The 19,400-nt window shown below is 38.5% G+C and overlaps 1 long non-coding RNA gene across 3 annotated transcripts in view; it reads right to left on the bottom strand.

Moving 5' to 3' along the window:
- LOC138744832 (uncharacterized) overlaps nt 1-19,400 on the bottom strand; it is a 216,380-nt gene that overhangs the window by 88,876 nt on the left and 108,104 nt on the right. For 2 of the 3 annotated variants that reach the window (XR_011345793.1, XR_011345794.1), the window contains exon 8: nt 13,078-13,138. This is a non-coding gene — a long non-coding RNA (uncharacterized lncRNA). Of the gene's footprint in view, nt 1-7,120; nt 7,551-13,077; nt 13,139-19,400 lie in introns of those variants that run through there. The other variant, XR_011345790.1, reaches the window with a different exon arrangement.

The following is a 19,400-nucleotide window of genomic DNA, read 5'->3' as shown; positions in this document are numbered from 1 at the left end:
AATTAAGACATACAGCATTTTGGCCCATTAGTCTCTGCCACTCAATTACACCCAATTGGCCAATACCCCCAGTGCATTTTGAATGGTGGGAGGAAGCTGGACTACCCAGAGGAAACCCATGCAGACAGAAGGAGAATGTACCAACGCCTTACAGACAGCAGGAGATGTAAACCCCAGTCCCAATCGCTGACGCTATAACAGCGTTGTGCTAACCGCTACATATGAAGTCGGTAGATAGCATGTTTCCTGAAACGGAGAGTGGGACATCCAGAAAGGGGGAAGAATGTCAGAAATTGTTCAGGAGTGGGGTGGAGGAGACCTACAGAGTTCCTCTCGCAGATTGATTTTTGATCTCAGTTGAGCAGTTCTTCAAAGTGCTCGAATGGTTTTCATCTATCTATTTTTGATAAACACATATTCATCCTTGGGTCTCAGCAGGCTCCGCCTTTCAGTGTCTGGATATTCTCAACCTTGACAGCACTGAAGAATCCACACATGGTTATCAGTGAGCTGTTGGATCTCTTGTGGTTATCTGGTTCATTAGATTGCAAGATTTATTTTGAATTTTGTCTGTAGATTCCTTAAGTGCACATGCAACAAATGTTATGTTCAGTTCAACAGATCTGGCAATATTCACAAGAATGCCCTCATTCTGGAGCCATCACTTTTTTTTGTTCATTTTTCTCAGTAGATTTATTGCACATTGTAGAAGATGCACTTTAAAAAAAAATGCCCATTGAAGCCCAGGAACATTACAAATGAAGACATCCATCAAATAGAAATTTTTACTGAGTAAGCCATCTCCATCCTGTGCTTTCGCAGTCAGAGGTACCTTCCAATTCACATCAACTCGGCTCTTCAGCACATTGGTGGTCCTCTGCTTTGAAATTGTAGAATGATGAAAATTGAAGAGATCAGTTGTAAAAAAAAACACTTTTGTTGATGGAGGATATCATAAACCTGTACTAGCTCATATAGAGGAATTCAGCCTTTGATTCCATTTAGTTCTCTTGAAGTGAAAACAGATAATCACATTCCACCTTCCCCATCACACAGCACTGTTTTTTTCCTTTATGTAAATAGTGATCCAACTCTCTTTGGAAAGCCGTGACTGAATTAATCTCCATCATTGTCTGCAATATGTTCCAGATGCTAACCTCTGGCTATACCAAAAAGTTTTTCCACATGTCAATAGTGCTTTTATTTTAAGCATCTTAAATCTCGACCTTCCCAAACTGCAGAATGACTTGATTTTTTTTCTTACACCAAGACAAAAGATTTGGGCAAAGAAATAATGGGGATGCATAATGTGGCTCGAGTTATCTTCACAACTCTCATATTCAGTCTCCAGCATCTCGCAGACAACATCTGGAGACCAAACCCAACCTCATCCTCTTCCATCTACAGAAACAAGTCCTGCAAATAGCCATGCCTGCCTTGCCCATTCCTAATCCTTATAGTGTATCTTACAATTCCACATCAAAACCAAACTAACCCAAAAAATGTTTGGGATACATTTGAAATGTTTTAATGTTTGGCTGCAGCAGGCAAGAATTTTGGTGCGTTGGCAATAGAATTATTATCATTAAGCAAGTTGCCGAAAAGCCTTAAATGGGGCTTCATCAGAGGTGCATGCTATCCTTGAAATAAGATGCAAAATGAAGTTGCTATAGATTTCAATGTGTATCGGATAATGGATTCAACTCCAGAGCTGTTCTTGGCAGGAAGCCATTCTTTGGAGTCCATGAGAGTCTCAGACTAGGTGCTGCACCTCACTGTTGCCAGTTGTGATAAATGATCATGAACCTGAAACACTTTTTTTTCCTGCAGATGGTGCCTGACCTCCAAAGAATTTCCAGTAGTTTCCATTTTAATTTCAAATTTCCAGCAGCTGGTGGCGATTTGCATTTCAAAGTCAATAATCCATGATAAATAGATAAATGGAAAATATTTGTGAGTGGTGTTTGAACCAAGATTAAATTGCAAATTAAAGTTGAATGTCCATGAATGCTGGATAAAAGAAATACATGTGCAACTTCAACATGATTATGTGGGTGGACTAACGCGCTGGAATAGACAAAAGTCAACAGATTGAAGGAGTTTGAATATCATGTGCATCACAATTAGATCAAGTGCAACTTTGCTTCAATTTTACTCAGAAACAGTAAAGCATAGTTCAGCTAAAAACAAAGATCTCATAAAAGAGGTTCCAACAATAATGCAGAACCAGGTCAGGCAGATCAAATTTAAGGTCCATTGAATGTTGGAACAAGCTTAAGGTCGTCAATAGTTTACTTTAGCTCTCAAAGCAGTCGTGCCTTTCAAACTGCCATGTAAAATGGGGTTGTCCAGGCAATAGCACCCCAGTTATGCCGCAGTCAAAAGGGTCTGACCTGGTCAACCCCACTGGAATCCACCCTGTTCAACTCACCTAGGTCACGTCCACAGGTGATTTGAAAATGAAAATGGCTGACCCACTTAGTCTGGTGACGCCAGTGTCACCAGGCAGCAAATCCAGCAGTACTTCCGCTGAAATGTGATGCATCATTAGGGGTGATTTATTGGGGAGATCCCCTCTGCAATTTAAAGGTTGCTCCAGCACCTTTGCCCCAGTAACAACACCTGGATCCCAGGAGTGGCACCCCAGGTGCTGCAGTTTAAAAGAGGCTAGTATAAGGCTTTTAGCAAGTTGGTGTAATTGCAATCTGCATTGACTTTGAGTCAAAGTGAATGTGGATATAGTTCCTTTCTCAAGATACAATATAGGCTGACAGTCCAGTGCAATATTGACAGTTTGCCAAAAAAATGCCTTCCTTCAAATAAGATGTAAAATATAGATGCTATAGATATCATGTTAAAGATAACATGTATTATACATAGCAGGCTGACCACACATTAAGGGTGCACAAAATCTGAAAGGCCAATGGAAAGAAAAATATTTAAATCGAGAAATTAGATTAGATAAATGCAACTGACATTTTTTTAAATCAAAAATCAAGTAAAACAAAAATATTATTCATATTTGCACTCTTTCCTGGTAGATGTTTGATGCCCTAGGAAATTAGAGCGGGCATTTTCTGTCACAAACATAGCAATGATCAGTCAACATTTCCCGCACCTGCTACTTTTTTTTCCCTCTTTCACGATGAGTCGAATAGATTCAAAATTCAGAAACTCAAGTTGACCACCCTGTAATTTCTTTGAGATGTCTGATACTACAGCATAACAAAGAAACTTTGATATAACTGGCTACATCTATGATAGGTTAATAAGTAGCATATATGGGTGCTGGAGTAGAAATAGTATAACAAGAATTGTATGCTGCTGCCACAAGGTTAACTCGGGCTTTTTTTTTGTGTATTTCAGAGAAACCTGCAAGAGTGTTTTGGCCTTCTATACCTTTGCACTGAATCTCTGCTTCCCCGATTATTCAAAGAAGGACTGCATTAGGTTGCACATTCAAATCATTTTCATCCCTGTCTGAATCTGCTCAATTTCCATTACAAAAGCACATATGAGAATTATCATTATGAACCCATGGAAATGGTGGGAAGCAAATTATTTCCCTGTTTTAAATGATGTAATCTATAAACAGATTACATTTGAAAGTCTGTTATAATTGCGTTGATCACAAATTATATTTCTGACCAAGTCTGCAGACATTCCAAGTTTTGAGAACTCAGCTCCACTGAAAGGTCCAGCAGGTAATTAACCCTCTGCAAACTTAAGTCAACTGAACTTCTGGGGTAATTATTTTAATCTGTATGACAGCAGTATTTTCCTTCATTATCTTTGTCTGTATTCATGCACCACTCAGGAGATAGACATCTTTCCTTCATTGGTATTTTAAACCAGTGTGCCGTCAGTGGAACATCTGACAAAACAAGTCCAGTTCATTACATCAAAATGAGACAAGATCTGCACCAATGACATTTTGAAAATTCAAGTTCTAACTATGTGCCAGGGATCTCAAAATTACATGTTTAACCAAGACATCTAGAAACATAAAATCCAAATCTTCCAAGCATCCCTGGCAAACACCTAATATTAGGTGTTAACTTTTGGTCTGTTTTCTATACATTTAAACCACATAATACCTGAAAATAGGGGTGATTTCAATTTCTTTATCCAATAAAAAGACAGGTTATTTTCCATGAAGACTACATTTGCTCTTACTCTCCATGTAAAACGACGGTATGTTTCTGAGGAGACCTTTCCTAATTTTGCCATTTGTGTGGGTGGGGGGGGGAGGGGGAGAGTGGGGAGGGGAGGAATTCTATATGGTCTTTGTTTTTCCTGGGCTTTTGTAGTTATGCAGCCAAAACTAGAGGGATTGAGCAAGAGAGCTCGAAAGAAATCATTCCCCCAAAAGTACATTTCTATATGTGGAGAGAAAGAGCCATATCCTTCACAGTTGTCTTCCATGTTGAACAACTTTTATCCTCATTAGAGATTTCCTATTGATAACTTCCCACAGTCCATTCTCTTTGGAAGCACTTGCAATCAATGTTACATTGATATACACAGTGTCCGAATGTAATGAAGACTTTCTGTGTACATGTTTACTTGATGAATCAATAAATATGATCAGCAGTGGGAAAATCTTCAAAGGCTCCAATGAGCCTGTGCATTCTAAGGCCCAAATATTTTCATTTTAACTGAAAGGCAGCACTGGTGGCAAAAAAAATAGTAGTGAAGGTAATCCATAAATGCCACCTTCTGAAGAATACCATAAAAAAAAGTGAAATAACAATATTATCAGTTGTAATGTGTATTAGGTCACATTTCACAAACATTTCATTTGCTATGCCAGCGTAGATTTCATATCTGCAGTTGGCTTTGCAGAGACAATAGAAAGTGCTTGCGAGAGTTTCACAAGTAGGTGTTAATGGACCAGCATGTTTGAATAGCGTCCAGGCTCAAGAACTGAAAAATCTTTTGCTGCTAGACTGGTGCCAGAGTTTTAAATTTCTGGTTGGTTTGTTGTCCTAGGAGGGGCTATGTGGTTTTGGAAACAGAGAGAAAACATCAATATATCTTTTTGGGGGGAGGAGAAAAGAGAGAGGGAGCGAGCGCAGTTTGTGGAGAAGACTGCAAGTTGGCAGATCAGCTGCATGACCCCATTTCAAGATGGGTTTTGGGTTTGGAGTTCAGCCTATTCTAAATCTCTGTAGTCAATTGCAAAGGTTGTTCCTAGTTATTGAGTTTCTCCTGAAATAGGGGGAAAAAGAATAACTCTTTGTGGTAACCTGGAAGAGGTTATCTTTTGGGAAAAACCAAGGTTTTTTGGGGGGGATGCGTGCAACTTTCTTCGGTAAGACACTTCAGTTGCTGGTTGAAGGAGATCAGCTTGTGTATCCAACGAAAAACATATCTTTCTGAAACCAACAAAGACCTTCCTGAGCAGTAACAACTTAAGTTAAAGAAAGCACCAGAGCTGAGTGAATATAACAACTGTTTAACTCTGTGCAGAGTATGGAAAATAGCCTGATACCAGTGAACTTGGAGAAGTGAAAAATTAATGACTGGACAGCAGAAAAAGAACTTTCCATACATTACATAATGTGCACTTATTGAAGCGAATGTGGTAACCAGTCAGCAGGAGCTGGTCATTAATTCACAGCAAATCATGGACAGAGAGTTATGCAGCATGAAACAGTGAGACTCATCCATGCTAACCAAGTTACCCATCTCAGGTAGTCCTATTTGCCTACATTTAGCCCATCTCCCTCTAAACCAATCCTATTCATGTACCTGTCCCAATATATTTCACTGTTATTGCCCCTGCCTCTTCCATTTCCTATGACAGCTCATTTCAAACATCCAACACAGTGTTTAAAAAAAAATGCATCTCAGGTCCCTTTTAAATCGTTCCCCTCACTTTATCTGTGACCGTTATGATTTTATGAACTTATATAAAATCACCCTTTGGCAGCCAAATGTGAGCTGATGCATTTTGGAAAGCCAAACTTGAAGGCAGAGCACATGGTTAATGGTAGAATATTTAACAGAGGGGCCTTGGGGTCCAAATCCATAGATCTCTTTAGGTTGCTGTTCAGATTGATAGTTAAGAAATCCTGTGGTATGCTGGGATTCATTTGTAAGGGGATTGAGTTCAGGAGTTGTGAGGTCATGTTACAGTTCTACAAATCTCTGGTGAGACCACACTTGGAATATTGTGTTCAGTTCTGGTCACCTCATTACAGGTTGGATGTGGAAGATATGGAGAGGGTGCACAGGAGATTTACGAAGATTTTTCCTGGATTGGAAAATATATTTTATGAGGCAAGGTTAGCAAAGCTAGAGTTTTTCTCTTTGGAGCATAGAAGGATGAGAGGTGAGTAAGTAAAGGTCTATAAGATTATTAGAGGTATTGATAGGGTGGACAACCAGCATCCTTCTCCCAGGGTGGGAGTAGCAAACACTAGAGGAGATTTGTACAAAGTGAAAGGAAGAATGTTTAGGGGAGACATCAGGGGCATGTGCGCGCGCGCGCGCACACACACACACACACACACACACACACACACACACACACACACACACACACACACACACACACACACACACACACACACACACACACACACACACAGTTTTGGATGCCTGGATTGCATTGCTGGGGGTGTTGGTGGATTTAAGAGACTTTTAGACAGGCACATGGATGAAACAAAAATATAGGGTTATGAGGTAGGAAGGGTTTTTTTTGGTTTTGGCATAACATTGTGGGTCGAAGGGTCTGTACTGTGTTGCAATGTTCTATGTATGGAAAATTATCACCCAGTCTGCAGGAATTGCTGTAAAATTTGATGAGTAACAAAACAACAGAAGCTCTAGGCAAGTTCAGGATGCAAAATAAAGAAGGTTTTAAAAAAGTTATAGAAAGGCTAACAGCTATGTATAAGGATATCTGCAAAGACAGATTTGAATTTAAAGAGTGAAGACTTCAATAAAGACTTCATAAAGATTATGTCCCAGTCTTGGTATGTATGTAACAAAAATATAGCTTTAAATATGTACATTTTAACCATTATTACTTAAACAAAGAGTAATTAGATATTATGCCTCCAAAACAAATGACAAAGCAGCTTGGGAAACTATTGTATATTTTGAACTGTTATTGAACAATCTTCAGCGACCTTGCATTTGAAATTCATGCAGTTTAAAGTATATTTTTTTCTAATGCAGATGAAAACTAGAAGATAAAAAATTAATGCATCAATAAAAAGCCTACTCCCTTTGACAATACGGGTCTTATGCAGATAGACTGTGGTCATGAGGAAAATGTCCATCAGCCAGACAACCATATCTGATTTTGATGCAAAATATTTTTTTCCCTGTATTCAGAATGTGACAGACTTCACTGATCACTGGGTTTTACCATTTTGGAAAAGCATTGCCGTTATTATACATTACTTTATGCAGCTGGAATAAATTCAGACTGAAAAATTAGAAATTCACTGTCTGCAATAACTTGAATTCACCATAAACGTCTTTCCTGAGCAGGTATTTTAAGCATCCACAATAAATTGTCTTCATGGTTGTATTTCCTGAATTAGACAGAAAGGAAAAATTTAATACAGAAAAGAATCATAAAATTGGACTTTTAAGAACTGTTTTAAGATTTAAGGAAGTTATTTTTATTTAATAGATCAAAAACAGGAACTGTACAACATTTTCAATAGCAACAACAAAATATTTGAAAATAATACAATAGTATTTTAGTTAATAGTTATTTAAAAGCTAAATGGTTGAATATTAGATACACAGGAAAAAGGTAAAGAAGCAGGGAAGGAATAAAACAAATTTGAAGGAATTCAGGCTGCTGCTAAATACATCTGGTGATGACAACTACTGTACTTGCTGAGGCCAAATTGGTGCTCATGTGGCACTTGATTATTGCCTAGCAAAAAGCTTCATAATGTTTATAGGGCTGCGCGCTAATTAGGCGCTCAACAAATTAGGTGTCAGTGATGCCATTTTGAGGCACCCTGCTTCTCTTGAAGGGTTAGATGCTCGTAGCTGGCAGTTACTGCAGTGGAGTGAAAAAAAGCAGCTCAACCAAGTTGCATAATGATCACCCAAATTCAAGGAACTGCTCTGAGAGCATAGAGAAAGTAATCAGAAAGAGGGAGCTTTTCTTTCCAGTGAAGAAAGTGACATTTCACGTAGATTTAAGGCTGAAAGGAAGGTTATCAGTTCCATATCCTATCCTTTTAGGCTGCAGTTTTATTAATCAGACTAGAACTTCCATTTTTCAGATGTAATAACTGGAGGTGTGGTGACAATAGACAGTAGTTCTGAGTGGAATCATTGAACATTCAGCCATTGAAAGTCCCTCTCAGACATTCATGCACAAACTTGGAAATTCAGCAAGTAAAAGAAGTGACATTTTTTCTGAAGAAATTATTTTGCACTACTTTGTTTTATAGTATTTTTCAGTGCTTCAGCCATTTTTCTTGTATGTCGAAGTATTTTAGTTTTCTTTTAATTATTTAATACAACCTCAATAGTTTTTAAACACTTCTTTATTTCCTGAACACTTTCATGGATTCGAGGCTACTGATCGCAAAAATCACCTGAAAACTTTCCTACCATGTACCTTTTTTTAGATGATTTTTTGATTTCCTGTCATATTTTAAGTCTACTTCAAGTATACAAAACCATAAAGAAAATTCATTTCCTGCATTGGCACTTGGACATCTTCCCTGCTGATCTTGGTGCAGTCCGTGACAAACATGGTGAGAGGTTTCATCTTGGCATTGTGACCTTGTATCAGGGCAACTGGAATCCATCAATACTGGCCGACTATTATTGGACAATAACACAAGAGGCATCAGATGCTGAGTACAAACTAAAATCAGCGGGAAAACATTTTTAGTTACTTTTCAGTAAAAGTAATTTTCAGTTGAACTAATGCACTGTGCTAGCATGCTAGATTTAATCAAAGTTCATTTAATGTTTCCCAACTTCCTACATGATGCAGCAAATCTGAAATTATCTTTGTGTTCAGCTTGAAGTTGACTATCATAATCTTCAATTTTTTTTTTACAGGAAGCAAACCTGATGAAAAATATATGTTGTCCAGTATTATTAGAGACATTTAGAATTATTAAAGTTAACAATAACAGCTAGTAAAGCTCCATATCCAGTTTTGTCTGGTGTAAAAGTCTGTCCAGAGTATTTTGATAGCAGCACTTCTGCATTGTACCAACTTGTACCATTTGTCAATATACTAGACTTTAGGTAGCAGAGACTCTCTGCATTTGGCCAAGATAAATGCACTCAATTCAAATCCATTTCAGGAGTGGGCAACTGATCAGTTGTAGTCACCATGATCTATCACCTAATTTAGTAGACTCAGAACTGGATAATTTAATTGTTGTACACACTTAGGACACAGGGTATTTTAATAAGATCATGATTTCTTTAATCACAACTGTGTGATTAAATGCTCCGTTTATTGCATTTTATTGGAAATACTGAGTAGATTATATCGAATGAGCTTTTAATGATATAATCACAAATGATGTGGAGAGAGGATATGCTTGAAGAACATTAGCACATGCCCTTCTTGTCTTCCCATTGAACTATTCCCCTTGCAATGACAAAATGATTCCATGTGGAGCAGCAGTTCATGCCCTTGCTAACTCTTCCCATTTATTCTGAAGCCTTGGTTCTCTTTTCTCTCTTCAGGTCAATCATAAGTGATAATTTATTCTATTGTGGGGGGGGGGGGGAATGGAAGGATGGCTCAGATAAGCATAAAACGGCAAACCTGAGAAAAATTGGAGGGACAGCAAGTCAGGCAACATGCACAAGTAGAACTGAAGGAGCTCAGGAGGAATTAAGAGATGATAGGGTATTGGACAGAAGGTGGAGAGACAGGCAGAGGAAGAGACCACTGGGAGGGGAAGAATGTTGGAGAGAAAAGTGAGAATGGAAGTAAAATAGAGTTGGAAACAAAATCAGAATTTATGGTCGTGAAATTTGGCATTTTCCGGCAGCATCATATAGTGCAAACATACATTATAACCACCTGATGGCATTACTATATAAAAAAATTATATTAACAATTTAGTAGACTCAGGACTGGATAATTTAATTGTTGTACACACTTAGGACACAGGGTATTTTAATAAGATCATGATTTCTTTAATCACAACTGTGTGAGCATGAAAAGTAAGGCAGTGTCTTGGGTTCATTAATTATTCAAGATCTGATGGCAGCAGGGCAGAAGCTGTCCTTGTACTGTTGAGTGCTCGTCTTTAGGCTCCTGTACCTTTTCCTCAATGGTAGCACAGTGAAGAGGGCATGGCTTGCCTGGTGAGGGTCTTTGAGGATAGAGGCTGCTTTTTTAAGAGGTCGCCTCATGTAGATGTCCTCGATGGAGTGAAGTCTAGTGCCTGTTGATGTAGCAAGCCAAGTTAACAACCCTCTGCAGTTTATTCTTGTCCTGAGAATTGGCACCTCCATACTAGGCAGTGATGCAACCAGCAGAATGTTCACCACGGTACACCTGTAGAAGTTTACGAGTCTTTGGTGACATTCCAAACCTCCTCAGACACCTCACAAAGTATAGCCTCTGGCGAGCCTTCTTTGTGATTGCATCAACGTGGAGGCTCCAGGTCCGATCTTCAGAGATTTTGACCCGCAGGAATTTGAAGTTCTTGACCCTCTCCACTACTGAGCTCTCGGTGAGGACTGGGTCATGTTCCTGACTTCCTTCTGAAGTCCACAATCATCTCCTTGCTTTTTCTGACATTGAGTGTAAGGTTGTTGTTGTTACACCATTCAACGAGCTGATCTATTTCCCTCTATAAGCTTCCTCATTGCCGTTTGTGATTCTGCTGACAACTGTGGTGTCATCTGCAAACGTAGTTAGCCTTGGAATTGTGCCTGGCCACACAGTCATGGGTGTATAACGAGTAGAGCAGTGGGCTAAGCATCCTTGGGGTGCCCCTGTGTTGATGATCAGTGAGGAGGAGACATTGTTTCCAATTCGTACTAACTGTGGTTTTACAAGGAGAAAGTCAAGAATCCAATTGCAATAGAGGGTACAGAGGCCTAGAATTTGTAGTTTCTTGACCTGCACTGAGGGGTAATGGTATGGAAGGCAGAGCTGTAGTCTATGAAGACCAGCCGTATATATGAATTGTTGTTTTTGAGGGTGATCCAGAGCTGAGTGGAGAGCCAGTCAGTGGAACCAGTCAGATGTAGGGGCTACCTAATATTGGAAAAGTCCCTCAACAGCAATAACTGTTGATCAACAATAACAACTTCGTATATTGGAATGATTCCAGCAAGCAAATAATAAAGGGTCAAATAGCAAAGAATTATTCACCTCCAATGTATGCGAGCCATGAATAGAGACAATTGCCACCCCCAAAGACTGCGGCTATTTTTATATATGCTGTACCACAGAAGAGCCTTTCGTGAAGGAGCCTTTGGTAATAGCTCTGACAACTGCAAATGATCACATCACTGAATCCATTGAAATTAGAGGCTTCCTTCAATAAAATTGTGAATGGTGGTAGAATAGGTGACATGCCCTTTTTTTTTACACCTTGCAATTTTTATGGTTACCATGTTTCCATTTCTACTTCCCCAATAGTTTTTGTTTAAATGACTAATACATATTACAATTACCCAGTAAGTTTAACAAAGTGAATGAATACACCTTGTGTCAAAGGATCACTTTAGCTTCAAAGATCTTGAGGCCATTAACTCCATGCACTACACATTTGCAGGACAAAAATCAAAGAACAGAGAAAATTACAGGGAATCTATGACTCTTCAGGCAAACCTTTGGAGGAGGCTTCCAGGATGAACTCAGGAACCTTTCTATTTTCCAAGACATTATTGTTTACTTAACACCAAATCTGGAAGAACTATAACTACGACGTTTTACTCCTCCATGTTTATACTGGTGTTCCTAACAATAAATCACATACTTATTGTCCTCCAAATACCAGCATTGTCTCAGCAGTCAAGCTGGAAGAGAAGGATACAGTATCAAACAAAATTTTTCTTAAAAACTACAAGCAAGGAGTCATAAACCTGCATATATGCAAGAGACTGAAGATGCTTGAACCTGGAGAAACAAACAACTCACACAGACTTCATACTGTGGTGCCTCACACAAAATTTGAAACAAATTGTGTGTTTCTCAATAAACTTGCTGATGCAAATATTAATTGTTTGATATGAAACACACAAGTGTGCAGCCTAGGGAAAAAATATAAATTTATTTTACTTTATTACGGGTGTAGCAATGCAGGGAGAGCTGAATGATGCTGCAAATGTCACCTTTTGCTTTCTGGAATGACTTAATACAGCACAGAAACTCAGATCACAGTAGATTTCAGAGGTACACATAATCACACAACTCGGCGATGGGCTTTACACATCACTTCAACTTGTGGCATTCCTCAATCATAGCCATTGAGCATCAGTTAATTAAAGAGAAGACCACTTTTCTTGCACACTATACCCTGCATTATCATCTCCACTGCACCTTCTAGATTTTGATGTTCCATCTTTTCATTTTTACTCACAGTGGGAGAGTGAACACTATACTAAATGGACAAAACTAATGGCACAGTTAGCATAATGGTTAACACAAAGCTGTTATAGTGCCAGCGACCTGGGTTCAAATCCAGCACTGATTGTAAGGACTTTGTACGTTCTCCCACTCTCTGCATGAGTTTCCTCCCACCCTTCAAAATGTAGGTTCATTGGGAGTAATTGGGCAGCACAGGGATAATAGACCAGAAGGACCTGTTTCCATGCTGTATGCCTAAATTAAATTGAATTTAAAAATTAAACAGAATATACAAGTCTCTGAGCACAGAAGGTCTCCTGTTCCATGAACAAACTCTGCATAATTTCTGTACCCAGCTAGAATTTCTAAGTCCAAAAATGACCTAAATGACTAATACATATTACAATTACCCAGTAAGTTTAACAAAGTGAATGAATACACCTTGTGTCAAAGGATCATTTTAGCTTCAAAGATCTTGAGGTCATTAACTCCATGCACTACACACATTTTTTATTGCTCTTTCAATTTCATACCTTGCAATTTTCTGGTTTTCATCTTTTCACTTGCTGCATATTGTGTTCAGCATTTTGATTTCTGTTGAAAGACATAATTGGACATTATCTAAATAAACTATCAAAATAAATGCATCAATGGCTGTACTGACAAAAATAAAATAAAAATTCTTCCCTTGTTAGAAATGTTTATGGTAATTAGGTGCAAACTGCTGAATTAAGCACTAAAATGACAAGATTAACAAAACTGATTACATGTATCAGAATTTTTGTAATCTTCATTAACTGTTGGCCAACAGATCTCAAATGATGCTGCTACCAAAATTTTAACAAAAGGCATGTGATTCTGACCAATGGTATTTATAGGTAAATACTGTTATGCATTAATCTTGATATTTTTGAATAGGATATACTGTATTGCTCAATGGCTCTGAACAAAAAAGTGGATGAGGATTCAAGCATTTTGTTCCAATGTTCAAATTAATTGTAACAGCGGTTGCTTAAAAACAGACAGTGAACCATTAAAGTTAAAGTGATTCATCACTCTAACACCACTGATCATTTCTAGAGAATGATAAAGATGAAAAAAATCATTGTACAACTTCTAATTAATATGCACATGTCAATTAAAATGGGTTATTACCTCATGCCACAGGGTCAATGTGGCAAATATATTTTCCCACTAGTCAAATTTTATAAAAATTAGACAGTTATACATGCATGTTAAAGTGAAAATCATAATTAGTGCTACTTAGACACATTTTGCATTTATTAGCCAAGGTTAATTGTTTCCAAAATTGCATAACATAGTTATTCTAAATTGTTGTTTTATATGGCCAACAGCATCCATATTTTAACTAATATGCTCTTACTTGTTGAAATATAGGTTTATTAAGTACTAAACCGGGGATCAATGTGCAGAATTATGCCTCATTTGATTATAAGTATTTAAAAGTTCAAGTTGTATGCCACTTATTAAGAATACTTCAGTCTAATTGTTTAAGGAGATACACAAATTATTGCCTTAGTCAGATTCGTGCTGGAACAGGATAATATCTGGATGTTACGACAAAAGCAAAAAGGGAAACAAACAGTTTTTTTTTGTGGCAACATTAGGAATCAGTGAGTGAGGAAAAAAAAGGTGCAAACTTATGTTAGCCCATTTACACCATTCTCATATCAATACAATAGCTTGAATTTTCTGCTAAATTTGCACCAAGTACCATCAGTGAAGATGGGTAGCAACATTTCCTTCATGATCACACTCAGCGATGGAGCTCAAGGATATATACTCAGTCACCTGCTATGATTCCTCTGTACCCACAACTATATAGCCAAATATCATCCCAACTCCATTTTCAAATCTGCTGACGACCCCTCAGTAGTGGGCTAGAGGTATATAATGAGGGGAGAGAATCCAGGAAAGAGAATGAAAGGTGAGTGGCATGAGGCCAAGATAATAACTCCTTTCTCATTGTCAATGAGACAAAGGAAATGATCACTGACTTCAGGAGAGGACGCAAGGACCACACTCCCATCCACGTTAATGGTGTTGAAGTATAAAGAGTAGAGAGCTTCAAGTTCTGAAGATTTTTCTAATGACCTAATCTGGGCCAAGCCGATTGGTGTTAAAGACAAGTCAGCGCACCAACACTTCTACTTTCTTAGAAGAGTGAGGAAGTTTGGCATGACCCTTAACAACATCTGCAGCTGCACAATCAAAAGGATACTTGCTAGATGCATCATTGAAAAGGGAGCCTGCTCGTCTTGAGACTGGAAGAAGCTGCAGAAGGTAGCAAATGCCATTTGAAACTTCAGGCAGATTTGCCTCCCCTCCATGGGCCCCCATCTATACAGCCCACTGACCAAGACAGGCAGCCAACATAGGACCCATCACACCCTGAACACATGCTCCTCTTCTCTCCTTCCATCAGGAGAAGCCCCAAGAGTGTGAAATCATGCACCAAAAGAGGCTTAAAGACAGTTTCCTCCCACAGCCTTCAGGGTCTTGAATGGACCTCAGTGTTCTCCCACTGCCCTTGCTTCATACCCAATTGAATTGGTTTTCATTGTAATTCTATACTTTGTAATTGGGCTCTTATTCTTCTACTTCATAGGGTTGAATGAATTCCTGTTAAATTCCTCATGGAAGAAGGTTTCTCTATCATACTGAATATGTCAAATAAACCAACTAAAAACTTTCATTGATCCCATGACATTAAGTTTCATTCATTATTTGGGCCAACATTTAATAGTAATAACCTGCTCAACATCAGGGCTTTACACAGTCAAATACTACCATGCAAGGAAATGGAAAAGAAGGAGCCACACATTCAAAAATGTTGAAGGAACGCTAGCAACTGGCTAGGGCATGTATCACAGCTGCCAGAAAAAACTTGGAACATTTCTGAATGGCTTCAACATCCATAAACATTAAAAAAAAACAAATTTTGAATTGTTTAAAACATTTTAAATTATTGAATATTTTAAAATATAAACGTTAGAAATTAAAGCCAAAGAAAAAGAAAATGCATCAATTAAACCTTACCTGTGTTTCATGCAGCCTGTCCTCTCCACTCAAATAAATGAAGAGGTACTACCTGCAACAGATCCAACATTGTTTGCACAAATCCTTCAGTGCAATCTCTGGGGAATGACTGCATTCTCTGCCACTGGGCTTCACAAGTAATCCAACATCAGAAATATTCCGCCAAATAACTGACAGCAACTTGGGACTTCAACATTCATGCAAAAAGCCCAAGGTTACTGTCAGTTATGCTAGAAATGTCAACATTTACAGGGGTAATTGTCACTACTTTGGCTCAAAATCTGGGCCATGAAAGTAATGTGTTGCTTATACCATAAACACATGTATTTCAAGTTAGATGTAGAAAGTTGTCCATTTTCATTTCACAATTTTTAAATACGGTCAATTTTCAATGAAAGTAATACTTTGATTAAATTAGCTTGGATTGAATGAGAAGATTGTAGCAATCTCAAGCTGATGTGATTCTTTGCTGTAACTGAACCCATGGCTGCCACTTTCATTTCAAGAAGATCTAACCCATTGTAACATTTTTTTCCCCCACTAGAAACCAACAACAACTGAGCAACAGTGAAGCCTTTCTTCCCAAGACAGAATCCCATCCTTCTCCAGTTTGAACTAAAATGCAATGCCACTCAATAGTATGCTCTTCAATCTAAAGAACTCATTCTAACTACCATTCCAGATGCATTCCTACCCATCTAGTTACTCCCCACCTTCCCCGACTTTTCCTCTAACCTTGCATAATTCTGAAAGAGACTAAGAAAAGATAGACAAAATATAAATAAAGAACACAGAACAGTACAACACAGGAATATCCTCTTTGGCCCATGATGTCTGCACCAAAGTTGACACAAGTTAAGTTTAATGACCACATTTTAATATTTCTAACTACTGTGCATATGAATGATTCAACAATATCTCTTCTATCTTCTCTGAATTGTTTTTATGTGGAACAACTTGATCCATATAACAAAACAGTCTGGGTCCAAAGCATTAACTGTTGAGGTTCGATAAAAGGCTCCAACCCAAAACAATGACTGTCCATTTATCTCCATGAATGTTGCCTGATCTGCTGAGTTCCTCCAGCTTTTCACTGCTCAACAATCCCAGTGAGGAGGAAGTCTAAAGTTAACACAAGGCTGTTGGTCTGGTTTTGGAGGAAAGGCTCCCTAAAAACACAATTGAAATAAAAATAATTCGGATCAAAAAGAATGGAAAAAATTATTAAACTATATTTTGTGAACTTCACTTCAGAATGTGAGAAGCCTCGTGTAGAAGCCAAAAATCAGCCTTTCCACAAAATGAGGAAACTATTTGAAAGTCTTTCAACTTTTACTTTTACCTGAGGCTCTCACAAATATCCCTTTACATTAAAATCAGCCACATAATACTGCATTATCTTAGACCAGGAGGAGCAAGTCCAACATTCTATTAATTGTCTTGTAATCAAAATTCATAAAATCTTGCCTTTGCTTCCCATGCACAACTGAATTCAATAATTCTTCCAGAGTTGAAGCTCAGTTACTGTTGATTAGTAATGATTTTTTTTTGCCAGAAACTTCTTGATATTCCCATTCATACAAATCTATGTATAAATCCCAGAAATTCTCACGATTACACAGAATGATCATAAATACTAACAGCCTCACCATTATTAGCCTAAATTTTGCAAACTGTATAATCCAAACCTGGAGTCAGTATTGAGCAGTACAATTATCAATTAAAAAAAAACACTTAAAACCAAATAGGAAAATTGGAAGCAACACTAATTTTGCAATCATGCAATAAAGTAGACAAAACATAGACATGGCCTAACTTGCAACTGAATAAGGAATTCAACACAATTCATTAAGACCACAACTATGTTTGGAGTAAGAGCGGGCTTGTTGGCCCTTCGAGTCTTTATCCATTTGTTCTCTTAACATTTCAAAATCTATCCTTTTCTTTTAATAATTCATTAATAGATCCTTGGTAAGGTTGGGGGGAGGGGAGGGTTGAAATGGCAGGATAGGTGTGGAGAAGTTTCCATGAATTATGAAATAAGATAATGGCGAACAATGAGGCACAATAACAAGATCAGTCATATAAAGCCAAGGTTTATGGGAACTTATTTTTGCGGAGCCTGAGGAATCTCCCAAATTCTCTAATCCAGAGGCTTGAGCATTGGGAGCATTTAAGGAAGAAGAACTGTATATAAATGTTAAGGAAGAAGAACTGTATATAAATGTTAAGGAAGAAGAACTGTATATAAATGTTAAGGAAGAAGAACTGTATATAAAAGTTTACGAAGATCAGAGAATTGGTAGTATGGGGAAATGGTGCTGAAGAGACGTTGAGACCTGGGGTCAATCAGTCATGATCACATTAAGTAGCCAAGTGGCCTACAGATGCTCCTCAAAGATGTATTGAAGTAATATGTTTAGGTAACATTATACAGATAATTGTAGTCATCAGAGTCCATTCATTACCTCCACTCAATATTATGGCCTTGTCAATAGTCTTCAGCTTCATTTGTGAACTAAAATATTGCAGTGGACTCACAATCACCATCATATAACTAAGCCAATGAAAGGGCCTACATAACATCCAGGCTCAGACAAACAAGTGGAGATATCATCTTTCTCCAGTAATAAACCCTTCACACTTCTTTTTTGATGTTGCCTTCAAGTTTGAGGTCATCATTACCAGAAGCTAGTTTCCATATCTTATCCAGAGTTAAATTAATTCTGATATGGAGTTATTTCACATTCTTTCATTGTTATTGGCCCAAAACATTCTAACATATGTTTAGCATAATTATGAGAGCATCACCTACGGCTCCTAGAACGCTTCCACCAGCGTTGTCTCCGCTCCATCCTCAACATTCATTGGAGCGCTTTCATCCCTAACGTCGAAGTACTCGAGATGGCAGAGGTCGACAGCATCGAGTCCACGCTGCTGAAGATCCAGCTGCGCTGGGTGGGTCACGTCTCCAGAATGGAGGACCATCGCCTTCCCAAGATCGTTTTATATGGCGAGCTCTCCACTGGCCACTGTGACAGAGGTGCACCAAAGAAAAGGTACAAGGACTGCCTAAAGAAATCTCTTGGTGCCTGCCACATTGACCACCGCCAGTGGGCTGATCTCGCCTCAAACCGTGCATCTTGGCGCCTCACAGTTTGGCGGGCAGCAACCTCCTTTGAAGAAGACCGCAGAGCCCACCTCACTGACAAAAGACAAAGGAGGAAAAACCCAACACCCAACCCCAACCAACCAATTTTCCCCTGCAACCGTGTCTGCCTGTCCCGCATCGGACTTGTCAGCCACAAACGAGCCTGCAGTTGACGTGGACATTTACCCCCTCCATAAATCTTCGTCCGCGAAGCCAAGCCAAAGATTACCACAAGGACTGCAGGAGGAAGGTGTTTGGCTCTAATGCTGAGCAATGACAGTGGGGATGTCCAAAGTTAAAGGCTCGGAAAAGGTAAGAGAACATACAGAAAAAAAATTTAATTCAAGGAATGGTGAATTTTCTAGTTTTCAAGTGTGTTTTTTAAAAAAAGATCATTCATTTTTAGAAGAATGATAATAGTTCTGTACAAAACATAACTCCTGCTCATGGTGTACATGCTCATGCAATTGTGCTGGGAAAACACAGGATACCGTTGACACCATGGTTAAGGGAAAGAACACACAAATGGTGGAGAAACTCAGCAGGTCAAACAGTGCCTTTATGTAGCCACGGTAAAGATACATCACCAACGTTTCGGGCTTGAGCTTGACCTCGTTGAAGGACTCAAGCCCGAAACGTTGGTGA

Source organism: Narcine bancroftii, chromosome 10, assembly GCF_036971445.1.
Source record: "Narcine bancroftii isolate sNarBan1 chromosome 10, sNarBan1.hap1, whole genome shotgun sequence".
In the NCBI taxonomy this organism is placed as follows: Eukaryota; Metazoa; Chordata; class Chondrichthyes; order Torpediniformes; family Narcinidae; genus Narcine; species Narcine bancroftii.
Note: the sequence above shows the minus strand (reverse complement) of the source record. Positions and strands in the feature narration are given on the sequence as shown.